At 35.7% G+C, this 21,159-nt stretch overlaps 1 protein-coding gene and 1 pseudogene across 5 annotated transcripts in view; one reads left to right on the top strand and one right to left on the bottom strand.

Moving 5' to 3' along the window:
• Positions 1 to 21,159, bottom strand: part of Mllt3 (MLLT3 super elongation complex subunit) — a 256,118-nt gene that overhangs the window by 196,525 nt on the left and 38,434 nt on the right. The gene's annotated exons all lie outside the window — the stretch shown is intronic.
• On the top strand, positions 13,003 to 13,199 carry LOC124964331 (60S ribosomal protein L39-like; annotated as a pseudogene).

The raw sequence follows: 21,159 nt of genomic DNA, 5'->3' as shown, positions 1-21,159 counted from the left end.
CTTCATTTAATTCTGCTCTAATCTTTATTATTCCTTTCCTCTTACTGATTTTGGAATTGGTTTGTTCTTGGTTTTCTAAGACTTTTAATGTATCATTATATCATTACATTATTTATATGAGATCTCTTTTTTTGATGTAGGCACTCACTGCTATATACTTTCCACTACTATAACATTCAATATATCCCACAGATCCTGGTATGTTTCCATTTTTATCTGATTCAAGGAATGTTTAAATTTCCCCTCCAAATTCTTTAATAATCTTACTATTTGTTCAAAAATGTGTTCTTCAATCTTACATATTTGTATGATTTCTGCAGTTTCTCCTCTTGATTTCTAGTTTCCAATGTGATAAGACTCAAAAAATTATTTCAATTTTTTTAATTTGTCAAGACTTGTTTTATGGGTTAATATATGGTCTATTCTGGAAAAAGGTTCACATGCTGATGAAAAGAATGTGTATTCTGCCATCATTGGATGGAATATTATGTAGATGTCTATGAAATCCATATTATCTACAGTATAATTTAGCTCTGATGTTTCTATGTTGATTTTCTTGGTCTGGATTATCCATGTATTGGTGGGAGTAGAGGATTTAATTTACCTATTACTGGGACCTATCTCCCCCTTTATGTCTAGTAAGGGGTCTTATAAAACTGAGTGCTCCAACATTTGGTACATATATATTTATGGTAATTATACCTTACTGATGCTTTAGTACCTTGATTATCATATAGTGGCCTTATATGTCTGATTTTGTTTTAGTCTATTTTATCCAGTGTAACTACTCTTGCTTTCATATACCATTTGCTTAGAATATCATTTTTCATTCTTTCATTTTCAGTCTGTATATGTCTTTGTAGATGAGGTATGTTTCCTGTTAGCAGCAGATAGTTGGGTCTAATTTTTAATCTATTCAGCTAGTCTTCATCTTTTATTTCGAGAGTTAAGACCATATACACTGAGTTGTTATTTGAAAGGTATGTATGTACTTGTTCTGGTCATTTTTTTTCCTTCTGGTGTTTCTAATAATCTATATTCAATTTTTTCTCCTTTATTTAACATAGAGGTTTGATGGTTTAATGAATTAATAATATTTTATTCTTTTCTAATTCTTATTTGCTTATACACTCTTCTGATGAGACTTACTCTTTCCCGTGTTCTCATGATTGTATTTATTTAATTCCTCTTCTGTGTGTAGGCTTCATTTAAATTTCTTCTGTAATGCTGGCTTAGTGGTCATGAATTCCTTTAGTTTATATGTATCTTGGAAGGTTGTTATTCTTCAGTTATTAAAAAACAATGTTTGGCATAGCAATCTTGGTTGGCAAGTACTTTTTTTTTTTTTTTTTTTTTTTTTTAAGAACTTGAAATACATCATTCTCGGCCCTCCTGGCCTTTATGTTTCTGCTAAAAAAATCAGCTGTTAATATATTTGATTTTAAGTGCATCTTTTTATGTCTCTCTTATAGGTTAATATACCTTCTTTGTCCTGTACTTTTGGCAATTCAACTATAATAATGTTGTGAAGAGGCTCTTTCCTGGTTATGTCTATTTGAGATTCTAAATGCCTCCTGTACATAGATGTCCACAGATTTGGCAAATTTTTAGCTATTATATCACTGAATAGGTTTTCTATGCCTTCAACCTTTAGCTTCCCCCCCCCCATCTATTCTGTTATGCCTAGTTATGAACTTTTAAAGATGTTCCAGCAATTTTGTATGTTGGTTGTACTCACCTAATTTTTTTTATTATTGCCTAAATGGAATACTACATCAGACTTATCTTCGAGCTCTGATATTTTTTCTTCCACTTGATCTAGTCTGTTGGTGAGGTTTTCAACTGAGGTTTTTGACTTTGTTTTTGTTTTTGTTTGCTTTTAAATCTGACTTACCAAACTTTGCACTTTTGAAGTTTCTATTAGGTTCTTTTTCAAAATCTCTATCTCCTCACTGAATTTCACATTCATACCCTGCATTGTCTTCCTTAATTAATTTAATTATTGAGCTATATTCTCTTGGAATTTCTTGAGCTTTATTAGAATCCTTCTTTTGAATTTATCCTGCATCCATCCATTTTGATATCTTTGTGATCCGTTACTATACAATTATGAACTTTAAGAGGTAACATATTGCCTTAGTTTTTGTATGTCTTATGTTTCTATGGTGAGATCTTCATGTCTGTTGGGATAGATATCTCTTCCACTTTTATCTGAGGACCTTGCCTGGCCTACTCATGACAATGTGTCTTGAGGTACTGGTTTGCTGTGTACTATTGAGTTTAATTCTAATTGGCTTTGTAGTATAATGTGACTACTCTGGTTGTGATTAGTGGGTTTGAGATAATTCACACTGTATGAGACTTGAGGGATCCATTTTCCTCTATAAGTTTCACAAGAGTGAGATCCCTTCAATCTGTTGTGATGCAGACAGCAGAGTATGTGCGGTGCTCCTTATGTGGCTTCTCCTATAATGGGAGTTGAGAAGCCCCATTAGGTGGTCAGGAGTTCCACAGGCACTGTTGATAATTGTTTCTGTTACTTAAAAGTGATTCCAATATTATCTCTTCCAATCATGGTGAAAGGCTTCCATCTTTTATCCTCTTTTTTCTAAATACTAGTGCAGATGGCAAGGCAAGGCATGGATCACAGCTGCCCCTCTTTGGCACTCACATCCAATTTTTTACTGAGGTATGACATGATAGGATATGGCAGCAATCAATGATGCAGTTTAGGGTTGGGGTTAGGTGCGTACACAATAGTTGTGTTATTTCTCTTTGATGTTACTATAAGAATGTACAGAAGCAGGATGTGAGATCCTCCTAGTTGTACCAACTCATAGATATATTACTGGCTAGAGGCTTTGGTCCCCCATATTCTCTGAGTTGAAGTATCCACCAAGGTTTGAGCAGACCAGGATATAGCTAGAGCTAGATATAATTCATCTCAATTGGGATGGAACTGTAGCAAATGTCAGAGCACCCACCCAACAAGCACCAAGTCCTGGGCCCTATTCTAGCACTGCTGTTTTGGTTCTATCTCATGGAAAAGGAGGCAAATATCCACCATCATGAATTCCAGTCTAAAAACAGTTTTTGATAACAGATCACTATATAAGTTTTTCCATGTAACTTCAGGAAGAGTCCAAAGAACTGACCAACTTTGCAATATTTCTTCCTTTTTCAATGTGGGGAACAATTTTTTTCAGTGACTATAAAAAAGAAAAATATAAGATAGAAATAATGCCAAGCCTTTTATCATGTAGTAATCAATCAATATGGCAATGGGGTAGAATCACCCATACAGATGTAAGAGGTAGATGTTTGTTTTTTACTTTTTTATTTTATTACATTTTTTATATTTTATCAGTCACTTATCAGAATTTTAAAGATAATCATGTTATTTTGTTCAACTCCATTTTACTAATAACTAAAATGCTCAAAGATTTCTGCGTCCAGTAATCCTTGCAGGCACAGGACATTTTATATATTAAGTTTTTATGAATTTTTACCACAGTGATATGACATGATAATTCATAAAAGACTTTGAAATGTGAACATGTATTATATAAGAATAAAAGTTTGGGGAGAAGTGGTGTAAAAAAGAGTTCAGGTAAATAAGAAGAAATAAGTTTCCAAGTAAAGAGCTTGCTCACATTTTTTTTTCCCTCCTAAACTGAATGGTCACTGATAGGAAAATGTTAAGAGTTTCATCAGCTATACTTAGTTGTGTCATGTAAAAGGTTTATTTTTAAATGTCAATTTTTATAATCTGCCCAAAATTATCTTTTGAAAAAAAAAATGTATAAACTTATAATGAAAATTTACATATTAGCACAAGATGTGAACACCACAGTGCTACAAAGGTTACAATCTGCCTGCAAGCAATGACTCTCTTTCAGAAGAAGATATCAGCCTACCTTTCTGGTCCTTAACTAACAATATCTCCTCAGTTTGCTTCGGTAGGTGGAATATAAAGGAACATTATTTCCTCTATTAGCTTTGCACTTTCCCACCTCCTAGCCCATGTATGTTCCAAGACAGATCCTACCTCCCCCAATTCTACCATTCTTCCTGTAAATATCAGCTTTTGGTCAGGTGATGAGAATTACTAACCTGTTAAGAAGACAGAATAACACAGTGGGGTGGAGCACATGGAATACAGTGGCTGGTTACCTGCTTCCAAATCTGGCTCTGCAATTTACTGATTTAAACCAGTTACTAGATCTTTCTGTGATCCAGTTTCCTCTCATCTATAAACAGGAATTATAATCAACAGTTCTTGATAGGGGTTTTGCAAAAATTAAATGAGTTAATGTACTTAAACCCATAAAGTTCTGTGTTTGACACACAGCTTCTGCTGCAACATCATCATCATTATCAGCATCGCCTCAATTCCTACTAAGCCACAACAACGAATCCTGGTCCAGATTTTTACTGCATAGGCTTAAGTGTACATTTTCATAATTAACTACTTCCTCTTCACTACTTCAGGCTGTTATTTAGCTGGAAGGAATAATGAAGAATATTATGTAGTACACTTGTCCCTTCCTAAAGAAAACTGTCAGAACGCAACAGGGATCATAAAAACTTATGGAAATCAACTGGTGTTAAGGGAGAGAAATATGAGTGAGAGTAGTTTTACTAGCAAATAACTCTACCCTCACCTTTCCTGATGGCCTCAGACACTCATGCACACACAAATGGGGAAAGGGGGGGGCAGGCATTTTTTTCTCAATTTATCTGACTCCTCCTGACCTATCTACCCTTACCCCCAAAACTCATGGCTGGGTTTTTCAGATGGGCAAATTTGTTTCAAAGCCCAATGCCTTTTACAGGGTAGGATTGCATCAAGGTGACACAACTTACTATGGCAAAGCATTTGGCCAAATCCCTCCACCCTCTGAAAGCTGTCACCTTGCATCCTTCAGTCTGAATGGCACATCCACCTGGGCTCAATCCCAGAGTGCTGTTTTCGTTCCATCTCGGGGAGAACTTCATGCTGCCATGTCCTCTGTTATTACCACTGCCAGAGGGAGCATAAAATACATACAAGGTACTCCCTGTACCCTCAGTTTCATCAGATAAAACATGAGGGAGAATTGGATGACATGATTCCTAAGAGCTCAACTAGGATACTATACTTTTCAAGCCATCTCAGGTCTTGTTCCCTGTACCAACAAAGATGAAACACATTGTAAGGTTTATGCAAAAATTCATTACACTCTGCTGATTCCTGCTGTGGGTTCTGGAATTATAAGCCTGGGAAATAGCAAAATAATAGCTGCCATGCACAAGCTGAAGTGGAAAAAAAAAATCAAGAATAACATCTGGATACACAAGCACCAGATCTTTTGAATACATGCAAGTAGAAGGTATGCGGTCATTTTAAAAAGAAAGCTACAACTGCTATTTTGGAAGACTCTCTACATGAATATTAGCAAAAAGGAAAAGTGTTGTATTTATACACACTAAGTAAGCACGATTTACACCAACTATACTGCCATTTATTCAACAAATATTTACTGAGTACCCATTATGAGCCAAGAGCTGGAAACAGAGCAGAAAATAAGACAAAGAGTTTCTACATTTTGAAGCCAGATAAACAGCAGGGGAGCCAGGTAAACCAAAGTTAAAGAATTAATTACCACAGCTGTGGTGATTGCTGCATAAAGTAAGTATAAACAGGTCATTCCAGAAAACATAATAGTGTAAGAAGCTGATCTGAATGTCCTGAAGGAGGTCCTTAGGAGATAATGTATACCCCAAGGTTTTAAGGGTTGTGAGATGGGAGCAATACATGCTGCAGGAGAGAGCATTCCAGAGAGGAGAGTCTTGAACTCTATCAAATTTTACAACAATAAATGAAGATGCTTTAGATCATTTGGATACTCTCTTAAATTACATACTTGGAAAACAAAAGAAACAGGAAATATGTATCTACTTTAGATAAACTGAACACTGCATTGATAATTACACACAGTGACCAGCAGAAGAGAGCACATACATTTAGACCTTGGACACAAGAAGGGAAATCACAAGCACATTTAAATTCTTTCTCTTCTTTTAAAAACAGCAGTCAAAATATTCACTTGATTCTGAAGATGATCTCCAAAATAATTAATTCTAAAATAAATTAGTATCATTAAAACTTCTCAAAAAGAAAACTCCAGTCTCTTCCAGAGACCACCTGGGAAGTCTCAGAAGTATTCTTCTTCTATGTTAATGATTGTTGGTTTTAATCATCCTCTTTATTTAAAAAAAAAAAAAAAAAAAAAAAAGTCACTGCATTCCAGTTGACAATTTGTGCTCCAAGTTTCCTTTCCAAAGTTGTCTTTAAAGTCCAAGGCAAATAAAAACCATCATCCGTAGTCGCTTACAGAACTGACAAGGAATTCTTGACTCCAATGGACCTGGTTGGCATCAGTAATCCAAGCACTTTATGAAAATCTCCACACAACTCAATTTTTTTAAGTACTGAACTGAAGTTTACATCCATAAATCTGTTTGATCTCTGCAGTTGCAAAACCATATGGCACACAGAGAAAAACAAATTATCCCTGCTTATGAAATAAGAACCTTCTGTAGGCTTTGGGACAGACAGACAGCTACGACTGTCCTACATGCTGCATATCACCATAATTAACGTTCTCTGATCCTTTTGAAGAATGTAGATATTTGTTTTTTGTTCTGTTTTTTGTTGTTGTTGTTACTGTTGTTGTTTTGGGGGGGCAGGATTGGAAACACAAAGAGAGGAGGCTCTCCACTGGGAAATGAGAGAGTCCTAAGCATAACCTCAGATGCAAGAATCCAACATTCTCTATGAATGTTTTGTATGTAATATTTTCTGTAACTTATTCAATAATATTTATTGTTGAGAAGATATACAAAGTCATACATGTCAACATTTACAATGTTATGTACAGGACTGGGCTCATATAAAGGGCTATGTCCTTATGTTTAGCAGTCATTTAGTGACTGTTGATTTCAGAATAAAAACAGCTTCATAACCTGTGTAATTTTCCAGTCATTGACTACATAGAACCAACAGCAAAAACATGGCATAGCAAAGGAAATTAAGTAATTTTAAAATGCAGTTAAATGCTGCTGTCCTGACACTACCCAACTACTGCTGTTATTCATGTGGTCCTCACACATTAAAAAAAAAAAAAAAGTCCAAAGTTAATTTGCACTTCCAAAACCAAAGGTAAAACTTTGTATCTCTAAAGAAGTGTGCAAAGGGGTGTAAAATCGGATCTGTGACACGGACAGGCATAAGAGATTACCTCATAAATGTAAACAGCTCGCACTTGGGTTGTGGCTCAGTGGTAGAGCACTTGCCTGGCATGCAATAGGCATTGGGTTCAATTCTCAGCACCATATATAAATAAATAAATAAATATCCATCAACAACTAAAAAAAAAGAAAGAAAAAAAAAAAAAAGTCTCAGCCCCAGCAAGATTATTTTAGAGAAAATTTGGATTCCAGAAGGGTTAACAAAAAAAAAGTACAAATGGAAATGAAGAGTATCAAGGAAAAAAGGAACAAATACTTTTAATGGTGGAAGGATCACTTCCTGGGTACCTATGTAATATTATATACTCAAGAGTATTTAGGGGATGACTGGGTAGAAAGGACTTAGAATTGTGATTTCCTAAAAGACAATAGTCCTAAGAACAATAGTTTTGGCAAGTCTGCCTATATTTCCATTGATGGAGATCAGAAGAATTAGTGTTTCCCTAAAATTTTATACAGTAAAATTGTAGAACTGGCTTCAAGGTATCATGAGGAAGAGAAATGAGATTTCAAAACTATCCGGCCACAGAACCATTCCATGTTTATTATATTCACACTGCACTCCCAACATCCCCACCCCAACCCACCCACAAAACAGAGTCCATCAGCATGTAGCTGGGATCCCAGGACCAAGAGCTAAGAAGCATAACAGCTTCTCAGAATGGTCGGACAAGCTAGAAATCATACCAAAAAGTAAACTAGGCCAAGTTCAAGAGAGAAACTTTATTCCTTGGTTTACGATCACCTCCAAACTTCAATACCTTTAAAACATACAGATTACAAAAGTACAGTCTTAGGAAAATTCAGTAGCGTGTCACTAAGGAGCAATATTAATGGGTTTACCTGGAATCTCATCTGCTAATTTCTAAACATCCTTATACTTTTTTCTTTCTTAAGGTCATCTGCTACAGAGAGTGAACAACAACGGAGAATTCCTTTCATTCACTATCTGATCTTGATGTCCCTCAGTCTAATGCCGACTGAGAAGAGAGGTGGTATTACTTATTTAGCAAATAGTTAAAACATTTTGCTTTTCTTTTGGTGGACTGATTATTCAAATACACCACACTAAATACATTTCTGAATTCTTATATTTGAAGGAAAAGAAAGGGCTCAATAAAGGTTCAGGTACATCAGGAATAAGCAGCATCTTTACATGCTAAGGGTAATCAGTGTTTTTGTTACTGTTGTTATGTGCTTTTGTGTCTTGCTGGGCGGACGGTGCTGTTAATTCCTCTTACAACCTAAAGCTTCTCAGCTAGGTTAAGAAGCCCATTTTCCCCCCTTTCCCCTTAAGTGAAGGCCTTGTCTACACCTCTTGGCTACAGACAGAAAGAACAGAGAGTTGTCAGACCTATAGATTTCTGTACTTGACCTTCTTTATGTGGTAAAGACGTTGGTGCCCAACAATGCAATAAGAAAAAAGAATATAAGGTGCAGGAATGACAAAGAGAACGTGCAAAAAGAAGAAAAAGTATCAAGCTGAAGTTCTTATTGCCCAAGTTAGGATATAACAAAGAATGGTGTTCTGTTTTGCTTTGTTCTGTTTTTAAATGAATGAATGAACGAATGATTCTAGCCAGCACAGAAATTTAGCAAGAAAATCCAACTACAGCATGGAATTTTTATAGCAGCTTTTAGAGTTTTCATGTTTTGAAAAATGAGACACTGACTGATACACTTAGCCAAATATTCTGATCTGTCATCATTCTAAATATATGGTCCCATCTTTCAGCAAACAAATTAGCAGGTAATATATCATCACTAAGAGCACACACACCCTTCCCTGGAAGCACCACAAATACAGAGTGATCAAGACCAGCAGTTACTGAATATAAAACATTAAACACTGCTAACTTCACTTGAGCAAAAGTCCCTTATATCAATCAAGTATGATGTCAGAAAAGGCTTTATGAACTGAAATTCTTTCAGGGAGGGAAAACAAAAGAAATCACCCTTATACTCTTTATTTGATCATGGAGATAAGAGGAATGAATCTTGGACAATGAATGACTTCATTGTTTTTTTAAGCTTGCATAGGATCAGGTGAGCAAGTCTCAAACTGGAGAAATTGTAAACTTAAAGAAAAACAGCCCTTACCCCAGCCTCACCTATAAAAGCAACACCAAGCACACAAGCTTCCCAATATAGTAAGACCTACAAAGCTAGATCCTGTCAGGTCCTTGGAAATGACTGAGACCATCTCCAAGATTCTGATTTAAACAACAACCAACTGCTTTCTGGGGGCAAAAGGGGAGTAAAGTTCTTAAATCATTTAATTCTGCCAATTAGTTCCGCAACTATAGCATTAAAGAACTATGGATATTTATCCACTGGAAGTGGATCAAAAAGTGGGCTCTTCTAATGCCTATTAAATAGTGCTGAATTTCAAGCCTCACTGGCCAAGGTCAAATCTGAACCAATGTGAAAACCTCCACTTCCCCATCACTAATCCTTTGAGCCATTCATTCTTCCAAAAGACAAATGTTTTACAGGCAAGCAGAGAAATATACACAGTCTGGGTTGCGCTTAATATGACTGCTTTCTACACTAAATTCAGCTTACATGCCTACCATTTGTCTATGAAAAGCTAGAGCATGAAAATTTCCTGGAAACTTCCAGACACAGTATCACTACAGTGTTGACAAGTATAGGGAATAGAAGAACTAAGTGCTTTTTTCCCCCACCTAAATAATTTCAAATCTCTGGGTTATTGCCCAATCATGTATCTTTACTTGGTACTTAAGTTTTCTCCAATCAACTGGAGAAATAAAAGGATATCTTATTTAGCATTAATTTCCAATTGACAAGATTACCTTCTGCAGGTGTGTTGCTGGTTGATCTATACGATGATCAAGCTGAGGTCCCACTAGGTGACCCACCACATTAGGTAAGCCTGTGCTCACAAGTAAGGAGGAATAAGGAGTTGGGAGCATAGCAATTGGTGTAGCACATAGACACAGGACTGATTTCCAAAGACACTGCCCCAAAACGAAAGCTCCAGAATGTCCCACTTGAATCAAAAGCCCAATTGTTCACCATTCTCACTTTCACAATCTAACACACACTGCCAGCCAACATGCCACTTAATGTACTACTTCTATTGAAACAAATTCAAAGTTAACCACAGTCCAGGTCTACCGTTTACCCATACCAGCAATTTTTAAAACTTGTCCAGCTTCACTGGAAATCTAGCCACCAAATAGGGTAACTTTTCAAAAATATTAACTATATTTCAAATACTTTCAGCGAGTATATTCCAAGCTCCAAAAGAACTGCATGTTACCTCTCCACTTACCAAGACAGTAGATCTCTGGGACCCAGAGATCCAAATTAAGTGAGTTGCTATCAAAATCCTGAACGAGTAAAATAAGCTGCTGTTAGTTTTGAGCATTTTCTATTGCCTAGACATGAAAAGTCCCTTCTCTATGATTCTTTTTCCCCACCCCACCCCCAACTTTTACTCAAGGGGAAAAAAAATTCTTTAAAAATGTGTTTGTTGGCCACTGGGGATATAGCTCAGTGGTAGAGCATTTGCCTAATATGTGGGAGGCCCTAAAATTCAGTCCTCAACATTGAAAAAACAAATAAAGTGTTCCTTGGCCCCACTCCCCAAGGAATTAATCATTTTTATCATTTACACATTTCTTATAACTACACAACACACCTTCTATTTTAATTTCATATATAATACATGCTTTTATGTTCAAACAATAATATCCTCTTATACACAATAAAAACAGAGCCCTTGCTTTTCCCTCCAATCCCTGTTAACCATTTGCTGTGTATCTGTTCAGCCCAGTTCCTATACTTAACATGTACACATGCTTACTGGTTCACAGATCTGTCACATTTTCCAGACTATGCACTTCACAATACCAGGAACCATTTATTCACCTCTCTATCCAGTGTACCGCAAACTGATAAAAATGGTTGATCAATAAAAATACACTCAATCAATGATCAAAGGGTTAAAGTACCAGAGGATCAGATATCTATAGGAGTCCACATGGTGGCTCCAGATTCAAGAGGAACAGATATCAGTGTCCTTCCATGTGCATAAGCCCACAACCCACTCCTCTGAGATTAGAAAGGAGGGAAAAGGTCAGAGAGCATCTGAACACAGAGTTCCTGGTGGCACACCAAATGATCGATTGTTGGCCAACACTGGGATACTGAGGCACAGCAGAAGATCCATCTTGTTTCAAAAATAAAAAAAATAAATAAAAATTTTTAAAAAATAAATAAAACCAAAGCAGTTAACCAAAGAGGGAGACCAATTCAGGATACTGGGAGGCTGCTCTGTGCTTATCTCAAGGACAGTTCTATTAACTGTCTTTAAGGCACAGCCCAGACCTGCCTTTAAGACTCTTAAGGCATCGGCCCCTCCTAGAAATAGTTTATTCATAGATTAGAAACTATGTCTGGACTGTGTGATCTTATTGTAGGAAAAAAAAAAAAAAAAGCAGTAAATTAAGAATGCACCCAAAAGAAAAAGAAAATGTTATCACTGAAAATTTTTTAAAAAGTTACTTAGATGTAAAACATAGGGCAAAAAGGATTAAAACTGGGACAAGTCTCTTCTCCAAGCATCCAAACTACATAGACTTTCATAATCAAGCATTGAAAGTAATACTATGCTTGGTAAAACTTTTTAACTTAATTAAACCAATTAATATATAACTCAACTTAGAAGTGAAAATTCTTTGCCTTTTCTTAAAGTTTTAAAAAGGTTATTAGACTTACTGGCTTCAATTTCAAGTTATCAAAGTCACCAACTGATGGATACCACACACAACAATAAGCCTAAACATAAAATGACACAGGAAACTAATTTTATGTCAAACTTTATTTTAGTAAATCCTCAGATTTGAGCACTGATATTAGAGTTAATTCAGTTCATCTTTACCAGTTTCCCTTTTCCTTGCCAGGGACCCAAGAAAGCACAACTTTAAGATTTGACACGAGGAATATTCCACAATTTGGTCAATAAAATAGTCCTGACCACATTATCATCGTTACCCAGATTTACAGAACAGGCCCAGTGACAGAGACACTGGGTACATGTCCAATAGTAACATATATTTTTTTTTAAATGAACCAATTGGCTCATACATTAACCTAGCAAGTCTTCAGCTCAGAGTCAAGAATGACTACACAGACGAACTCTTGGCTTCTGGCCCTGAAAGCTAACAGTTCCCCATTCTGTTGGGCAGAGAGAGGGAGAATAAAGGTCCAAGTTTCAGGAACTCTTACTACCCTCGACCCAATCTCTGGCCCCACCATCCAAATCCTTACCTCCATCCCCCACCAAGAACAGCCTTCAGGGACAATTGAGGCGTTGACTTAAAGAGTCCTGGTTCTGTGGCTAATTTAATAATTCCAAAGTAACAAACCCTAACTAAGAAGAATAAAATCCAGTCACCAGAAATAAACATGCAAATGCACCCAAATCAGATATCCAGAACTGACTTCAGAATAAATTCAGTTGAAAAGAAGGAAAAAATGAGGCTTGGGTGATGATATTAGTGACACAAGGTTGTCTGTGAGATAGTAATAACTGAGATTGATTAATGAACACACATTTATTACATTATTCTACTTCTACTTTCTGAATATTTTTAATATCCATTAATAAAAAAGCTATGGGGGGGGGGGTCTTTGTTTTTCTGCCATTGTGATGCACGCGCTATTATTTGGCTCCTCACCATGTCTTCTCACAAGCCTTTCAGGATCAAGTGATTTTTGGCCAAGAAACAAAAGCAAAATCGTCCCATTCGCCAGTGGATTCGAATGAAAACTGGTAATAAAATCAGGTACAATTCCAAGAGGAGACACTGGAGGAGAACCAAGCTGGGTCTATAAGGAATTACCTGAAATGGCACACATATTTATGCTGTATCAAGGCTGTGACTGATCATCTTGTCATGTCTGCACTATCAGGACAGTTTGGAAGAATTAACCGGGAATGTGAGCTTTCTTTAGTTATAAAGGTGCTGTAGTACTGGTTTTGTTTGGTTCAGTAATAAATATGTGAAACAATTGAAAAAAAAAAAAAAGCTATAAGGGGAGCTACTGAAAGTATAATACAACAAAATGCAAATAGCAATGACTTCTTGGTGGAGAAATTCTGGATAATTTTATTTTCTTCTGTGAGGTTACTGTTTTGTTTTGTTTTTGCCCCCAAATCATATTACTTTTATGTTCAGAAAATAAATATATACTATTAGCTTGATGATGACTGCAAAACACTTTTGGTGAGATGATGTTATCTGGATGCCTTCAGAGGCCATTTCAATCATAGCACAAAGGCAGTAGCAAGATCCAAACCTAAAACCAGTGTACCCTGAGGCACATACAACCAGAAATGCACATCTACAAAGTTTCACTTGAGGAGTAACAAGTATAGAATGAAAAGAATCTGACAAAAATATCCCAACAGAAAGTAAAACAAATAAATCCCTTTTCTTGAAGGGAAATATCATCTGTTTAAAAAAGTTTATTGCCCCTTTTAGCTGGAGCTGACTAAGCCCTTGCTATGTACAAATAACTTGACTGTATTTCCATCTAATCCTCTCAATAGTCCTGACAGGAAGTACAAGTATTATCTTCATTTCAGAAACGAAAGTGAGGTTCTGAGAGTTTAAATAGAATAGGGTTGGTTTTGGGATTCCATCCAAGAATGTAAGAATCACATCTTTATCTTCACAATGCCTCAGAAAAATAGGAGAGTATGCTCTCAAACAGATAACTGTACTTCATAAAATTCCCAAAAAGTATTCATAACCTTGGATTCCAATCTAACCCTATGTAAGAGTAACATTTACACTCTTTCTGTCCCTCCTTCGGGAGATGGTTGTATATGAAATACACCAAGAAGTTAAAGCTCCAAAAACTTCAATAAGATGAACTTCAATAAGATGATTCTGTTAGTATTTACAGAATATTTATGTGCCCAACATGTGTTACTCACAAACATCCTAAAGGAACTATTTTTATTTTACAAAATCTAAGCCTCAGAGAAGTCAAAGAATTTATTGATAATCAGAAAACAATTTCTTGGACCCAGAGGCCTCCACAGGCTACCACACGCAGTACTAAATAAAGTCACTTCTGAAAACTTTGCTCCCTCTTTAAAAATGTTTTCAAGTCCACTTAAAACAGTAATCATCTTCACTCCCAAATAATAAAACAAACACTACAGTCATCAAGATGCCCCAACACTGTTCATAACTGAGAGCTGTGGAGAAGACTACATAAGGAATTCCTTACATGTACTTGCAACTACGCTTGACATTACAAAAAAGTATGCAAGTCAAGGACAGCAGTCTCTCATAAAACTTCAGCCAACACCAGGAAAAACATGGTGGCTTCCTCAACATTTAGAACACCTCAACAGTTTCTGAAAGAGATTGTGAGTGAAGAGACCATTTCCAATCCCAATTTCTCTGCACAAAAATTCCATGGCTTTAGGCATGTCATCATTTAGCAACTTTCTCAATCTCCCTTGTGATCACTATTAGGGGAACTAACAATAACCATTTATATGTAAAGCACCTAGCTCAGGGCTTGGCATGCAACAGGAAGTGCAATAAAAGCTGCTTCCCTGCATGAAGTGCTGGGGTCTGTACTGTACTCTTCTTCCTTCAGGAACTCCAAGGGGAAAATGAACGCTGGCTCCCCATGTGTGGATCAAAGTAATGCCTCGGCTGGCCCCAACTACCTCCCCTTCCCTCCCCTCTTCTCACACAATAACATCTTTATAGTAAAGATCCTCAAATTGTGGGGATTTAGTTCAGTAACTCTCTTATTTTGCAATGCTATAATTTTACTTTATTGGACTTTCAGATGGGCTTTGTTTGGCATTTGATTATTTCAGCGCCAACTTCCCACTTAAAATTCTAGACCTTGGCTTTGATAATAGAATATGAAAAATGCCAGGACATTATATCTGTCCACGGGACAAAAATGCAGTGAGCAGCCAGCTATTGCTTTATTTGTTTAAACAGTGACAACAGTCAGAATTCCAAAGGATTAAGTCATAGCATCTTAATTTTCTTCCATCAACCTTACTAGCTTGGTAGTAATAAAAATAACTGAGGACTCAGTATTTTGTGTTTTCAGTGTTATTTGCTAATGCTCATCTAGATGAAACTAAAATTAATAAGGCTAAACGTAAGCACTACATTTTCAAACAAACATGAAAATTACTTCTACACCTATCACAGTTTTAACAATTTTTTATGCTAATTACTTCAAACTATTTTTGTTGAAATAAGATTTGGGGCATGTCTATAACAACAAACAAGTTCAAATATGTGTATATTTATGACATGAGTGGAAGAGAGGCTTTGAAACCCTTAAGAATTTTTTTCAGTTTGCTTTTCTCAGTGTGATACACAAGTCAAACTTAAACAAAATTAAAACCTTCAAAGGCTCAACTTCCATGAACAACATTGTCAAACACATTAAGCTTCATGGTAGTTAGCAATTCTGGTAATTCATAGAAATATTGATTGTTCTCCTTTAAAAAAGAAACCCCTTAAAATAAAAAAAATGAAAAACCTATTGTTCTAGTTCTGATCTCAACAAAGTCTGTGTGTGTGTGTGTGTGTGTGTGTGTTTGTTGTTAACTCCTTTCGTTTCTACTTAGAAAAGGCAGGGTTAAGGACTAAGTAGACTCTGACCTTTAAGTGTAACTTGAAAAAGTCATTGCCTAAAGATGAGTCATACACAGACTTTGTAAACTAACTACACAATTGCTAGACTGTATTTCCTACAAAGTTAAGGCACTCTTAGTAAAATTCTATGCTTTATTACTCACTGAAAAGAGACTTATCATTACAGTGGAGAAAGACACATAGTTGCTTGGTCACACAAAAATAAAGACCGCCAAGGGATCTCACACATGTACACATCAACCTTTAGGAGACAAAATGATTTACATATAGTGCTATTTAAATTTGTAAAGAAATAAATGTATTAAGAACATCTACCAAATACGGGTGAGTTTATAACTTCCAACAAAAGCTTTTAACTTTCCAACTAAAACTTATAACTGCAACAAAAGCAAAAACAAATTAGATTGCATCAAACAAACTTCTACATTGCAAAGAAAACAGAGTAAAGAGACAACCTATGCAATATAAGAAAAAACTTGAATACCATACATCTGATATGATATCAACACCAAAATCTAAAAGGAACTCAAATCAACAGCAAGAAAACAAGTAACTTGATTTGAAAATGGACAAAGACCTGAGTAGACACTTCCCAAAAGGAGATATATGCACATGCCAGGCCCCACATTCTATTCCCAGCAGTGCAAAAAAATAAATAAAAACCAGACATACAACAGTCAACAGATAAATGAAAAAGTATTCAAACATCACTAACCACCAAGGAAATGCAAATTAGAAACACAATTAGATATCATCTCACAAGTGTTAGAATAGCTTTTATCAAATGGACAAAAATAAAAGAATTGGGGAAAATGTGGAGAAAAGGAAACCACTGTACACTGTTAATGAGACTATATCTTAGTACAGGCATTTTAGAAAATAGTATGGAGGTACAAGACAGTAAAAATACATTTGCCACATGATCCAATATTCCTACTTCCCAGTATATATATCTAAGGGGGAAAAAAATCTGTGTGTTCAAAAGATACCTGCACTCCTGTGTTCATTACAGCTTTATTCAGAATAACCAAGATATGGAAACAACCTATTTGTTTCCATCCTTTCCATGGATGAAAGGATAAAGAAAATATGGTGCTTATGCACAGTGGAATACTACTCAGTCTTTCAAAAGAAGGAAATCTGTCATGGATGAATCTGGAGGACACCAGCAAAGAGAAAGACACCAAACGTGGAAAGACAAACATTACATGACCTCAGATAATTATGGAATCCAAAAATGGTGAACTCAGAAGCAGAGAGTAGAATGGTGATTACCAGGGACTGGGATGGTAGGTGATGGGGAGCCAGGAACATGCTGGTCAAATGAACAGCAGAAGAATGAGTTCTGGAGATCTATGTATAGCATGGCAACCATGGTTGCTAATAATATATTGCTAAGAGAGTGAATTTTAAATGTTCTCACTACAAAGTACTATAGTATTTACATATAAGTATGTAAGATGATCAATAGGTTAATTAACTTGATTTAGTCATTTTACAATATAGACATCAAAATATCCCATTATACTCTAAAAATATATACAATTTTATTTGTCCATTAAAAATTAATAATAACCTTAAGATTTCTCATTCCACTTGATTAGTTTTAGGAACAATGAAAATTCCAGGGCTACCTTTTTACTTATTTCAAAGAAAGATAAAGTCAAGTAACTTCAGATTGGGGCTCTAGCTCAGTGAGACAAAGCAACTGCCTAGCCATATGGGAAGCCCTGGGTTCAATTCCCAGCACCACAAAGGAAAAAAAAAAAAAAAAAAATCAATTAAAAAACCTCTTCTTGCCTAAAGAAGTGTTTTTTCTCCATTACAGATATAACCTCTCCTTCAAAAAAAAGTACACGACTTGCGTACAAAATAAAATATCTCCAGGCAACTGCACAGTGACCGAATGAAACCACTTTGGTTTGTTCTATTGATCTTTTCACATCTTCCACCAAATCTGAAAACTAGGTCAGAGTAAACTATCACAACATCAGAAGGATTTTAAAATATCACCAAAGGCAGGTGTGGTAGTCATACCTATAACCCCAGCTACTTAGCAAGCTGAGGCAGGAGGATCCCTTGAGCTGAGAAATTTGAGGGTAACCTGGGAACCTATCTCATAAATACAAACATACATATCATACATATATACTTAAAAATCACTGAGAAGTGACACAGTTAACACAAATGAAATTGAAACAATGGAGAAAAATCCAGAAAAGAAGCTAAAGGATTTTCAAATTAATTTTTAAGTGGATTTAAATAATGCTATAATAAGGAAGTCTCCCCTTTGTAATCAGGTTTCTACTTCCAAAATGATTTTGAAAAACTAGGACCAACAACAATAATATTAATGGTAATTAATTACTAAGCTATTACATGCATGATATAAATCATCTATTTCATTTAATAAACACCAAAGTCAAAACCATACATATTTGCATTTTATAAATAAGAAACTGAGGATTAGAGATTAAATTCCTTGGCCAAAGACAAAATTTTGTTGTTTTTTGTTAGTTTGTTGAGAGAAGAAACTGGGATAGAAGATTTGGTGTCTAGTATTCCCTTTAAAAGAGAGTGTTCAATCACTTCATATCCGTGTTCTTAAACTGAAATATCAAAATCATCTATAAGGCTTCTTTAAATATAGACTGCTGGGTGCTGGTGGCCAGGCACTAAAGCCCAGGGTCTCTCATTCAATCAACAGGTTCAAGGTAAGACTCAATCATCTGCATGTCCAACAAGCTCTTGGGTAGAGATGCAGGTGATAATCCAAGAACCATATTTAAAGTGACCACTGTTTCATACTGATGAAAATAAGCCATACCAAACATTTAGAGGTGAACAAAAGGAACTGTGTTCAGCTAAACCTAATTCAAGTGTCTGAAGTTTCCAATCAGTTAGTCCTCCTTGTCCACAAGTTGTACATCTGTGGGTTCTACCAACTACAGGTCAAAATACTAAAAATTAAAACGTTAAAAAAGAAATCTGTACTAAGCATGTACAGATTTTTCTTGTCTTATTCCCTAAACATACAGTGTAACAACTATTTGCATACCTTTTACATTATATTATGTATTATATTATATAAGTAATCGAGAGATTATTTAAGTATACAAGATACAAAATTATTTGCAAATTCTAAGCCATTTTGTATAAGGAACTTATAGCATACTTGAATTTCAGTACTGTGATGGGTCCTGAAACCAATCCCTTGCAGACTCAGAGGGATGACTTATACTACACATTCTAAAGAACAACAGTTCTATGAAAAGTCACTTTGGTATAGAATAGGTAATTTTCAAGCCAAAATAAATTCTTCAGCTTTATCCAATGTCTATCATCTTGATTCACACGAGTCACAAGAAACATGCTATAGAGATGATTATTTATCTAACAACAGGACAAAAATAATAAGACACAATTTTCAACCTAATCTTGCCTTCCCCTCATATTTTAAAGGCCCTCAGCATTCAGACACACAAAAGTATGAAATAGACTAGAACACTAATCAACAATAGTATATTCATGTGGAGTTGAACTCTTAGATCTTTCAAAATATGGAATAATCAAGTTTTTACCACTTATGCTTATCTTTCCAAAAATAGTAATCTGGAAAAATGCCTTCTGAGAAGGAAATACAGCACCTGTTGTCTTACCCTATGTACTTTCTCAACATCTCTTGAAATCCTTCAAAAAGACAAATAGCCTCAGGTCAGCAGAGATTCATAATGGCCCATCTCTGGTTTTCACAACAATAAGTTACCACTGGGCAATTGCCACAGACTTCATTCAAATGTGTTCTAGTCCCCTTATTACACACCAGAAGCAGGCCTCTGCCAGGTGGCAGCCAGGACAGATTTGAAATGTAGAAGTAAACACTGTGGGGTGCGGCTGAGCTTCTGACCCTAAGGTCCTAGTATCTGGTCTTCAACTTCTAGGATAAAGGGCCCACATCCACACTAATTAGCTAGCAAGGCACACTACAGGTGCTGAAGTCCACTGCTATGATAAGGGGAGCTACTTGGCTGATCAGCTTCCTGATTACAGCAGAGGTAGCAGTTTCCTTGGCTGGCCAGTTCTACAATTTTATTCTGGGAGTCATTCCTAGAAAGTCAACCCAGAGCCTGCCCTTCCAGTCTTTCCAAAATATAGTATGCACCTAATCCCTGTATCAAATCCCTCCCTGATAAAACTGCCTAGAGTGGTCTATGCTATCAACAGAAGAGTCTAGACCTATATATCACTTAACAAAAAAGAATGACTCTTTTAAGTTCTTATCATGTGCCAAAGGTATTCCACAGCAAAGGGAATTATTGGAATCTAGCATAATAGAAGAAACAGAAAACAATTTGGAAGATATGGATTCTACTCCAGACACCTCCATTGTTTTTCACTAAACAGGAATGTAAAAAAAATAGGAAAGGAAAAGGAAAGGAGGGGAGGGGAGGGGAGGGAAAGGGGACAGGAGAGGAGAAAGAAAGAAATGCTGGCTGAATGAAAATTAAGTCCAGGTGAGTCATCCCTTCTCTGATCATACTGACACATAAAATATGTTCAAAATTTTGAATCATTCTAAATTCAAGTCTGTTCTAAATACTATGGAATCATGATGAAAAAGAGTAATTATGAGTCTTTATTTCATTCTCTGAAAATAGGAAACCTATCAATTACTAGAAAACCCTTGCATATTTTTGGAATAATGCAAACATATGGATCTACATTTTCTAACTATGTATTTTATTGAAGTCTAAATACACACTAGATTGAGAAGACAGTACAAGAAATGTAAAATATTATATTAGTTATATTGATTACACATTGAAATGATATTTTGGACATTGTATAATACATAAATTATATTGTTAAAATTAACTTTACCTGTTGCTTTTTAAAACATAGTTAGAAAACCTGAAATTAAAAATATGGCTTGTATTATATTTCTTTTAGACAGTGTTCCCTTAAGGTAGCATGATTTACTCATTATAACCCTGACCTATGGAAGAAGATGATGAGGAGAAGGTGGTAGTGGCAGTGACTAATGAAAGCCAATACAAGGATACCCAAGTTAATCCTATGAAATAGCAAAGAATGAAAGTATGAGGAAATGTAGTCTTGTGGTTAGAGCAAAAGAGCTCTTCCCTCTAACCCTACCTTTTTATTCACTTCTACATCAAAACTCAAG

This window comes from Sciurus carolinensis, chromosome 14 (assembly GCF_902686445.1).
Source record: "Sciurus carolinensis chromosome 14, mSciCar1.2, whole genome shotgun sequence".
Taxonomy (NCBI): domain Eukaryota; kingdom Metazoa; phylum Chordata; class Mammalia; order Rodentia; family Sciuridae; genus Sciurus; species Sciurus carolinensis.
Note: the sequence above shows the minus strand (reverse complement) of the source record. Positions and strands in the feature narration are given on the sequence as shown.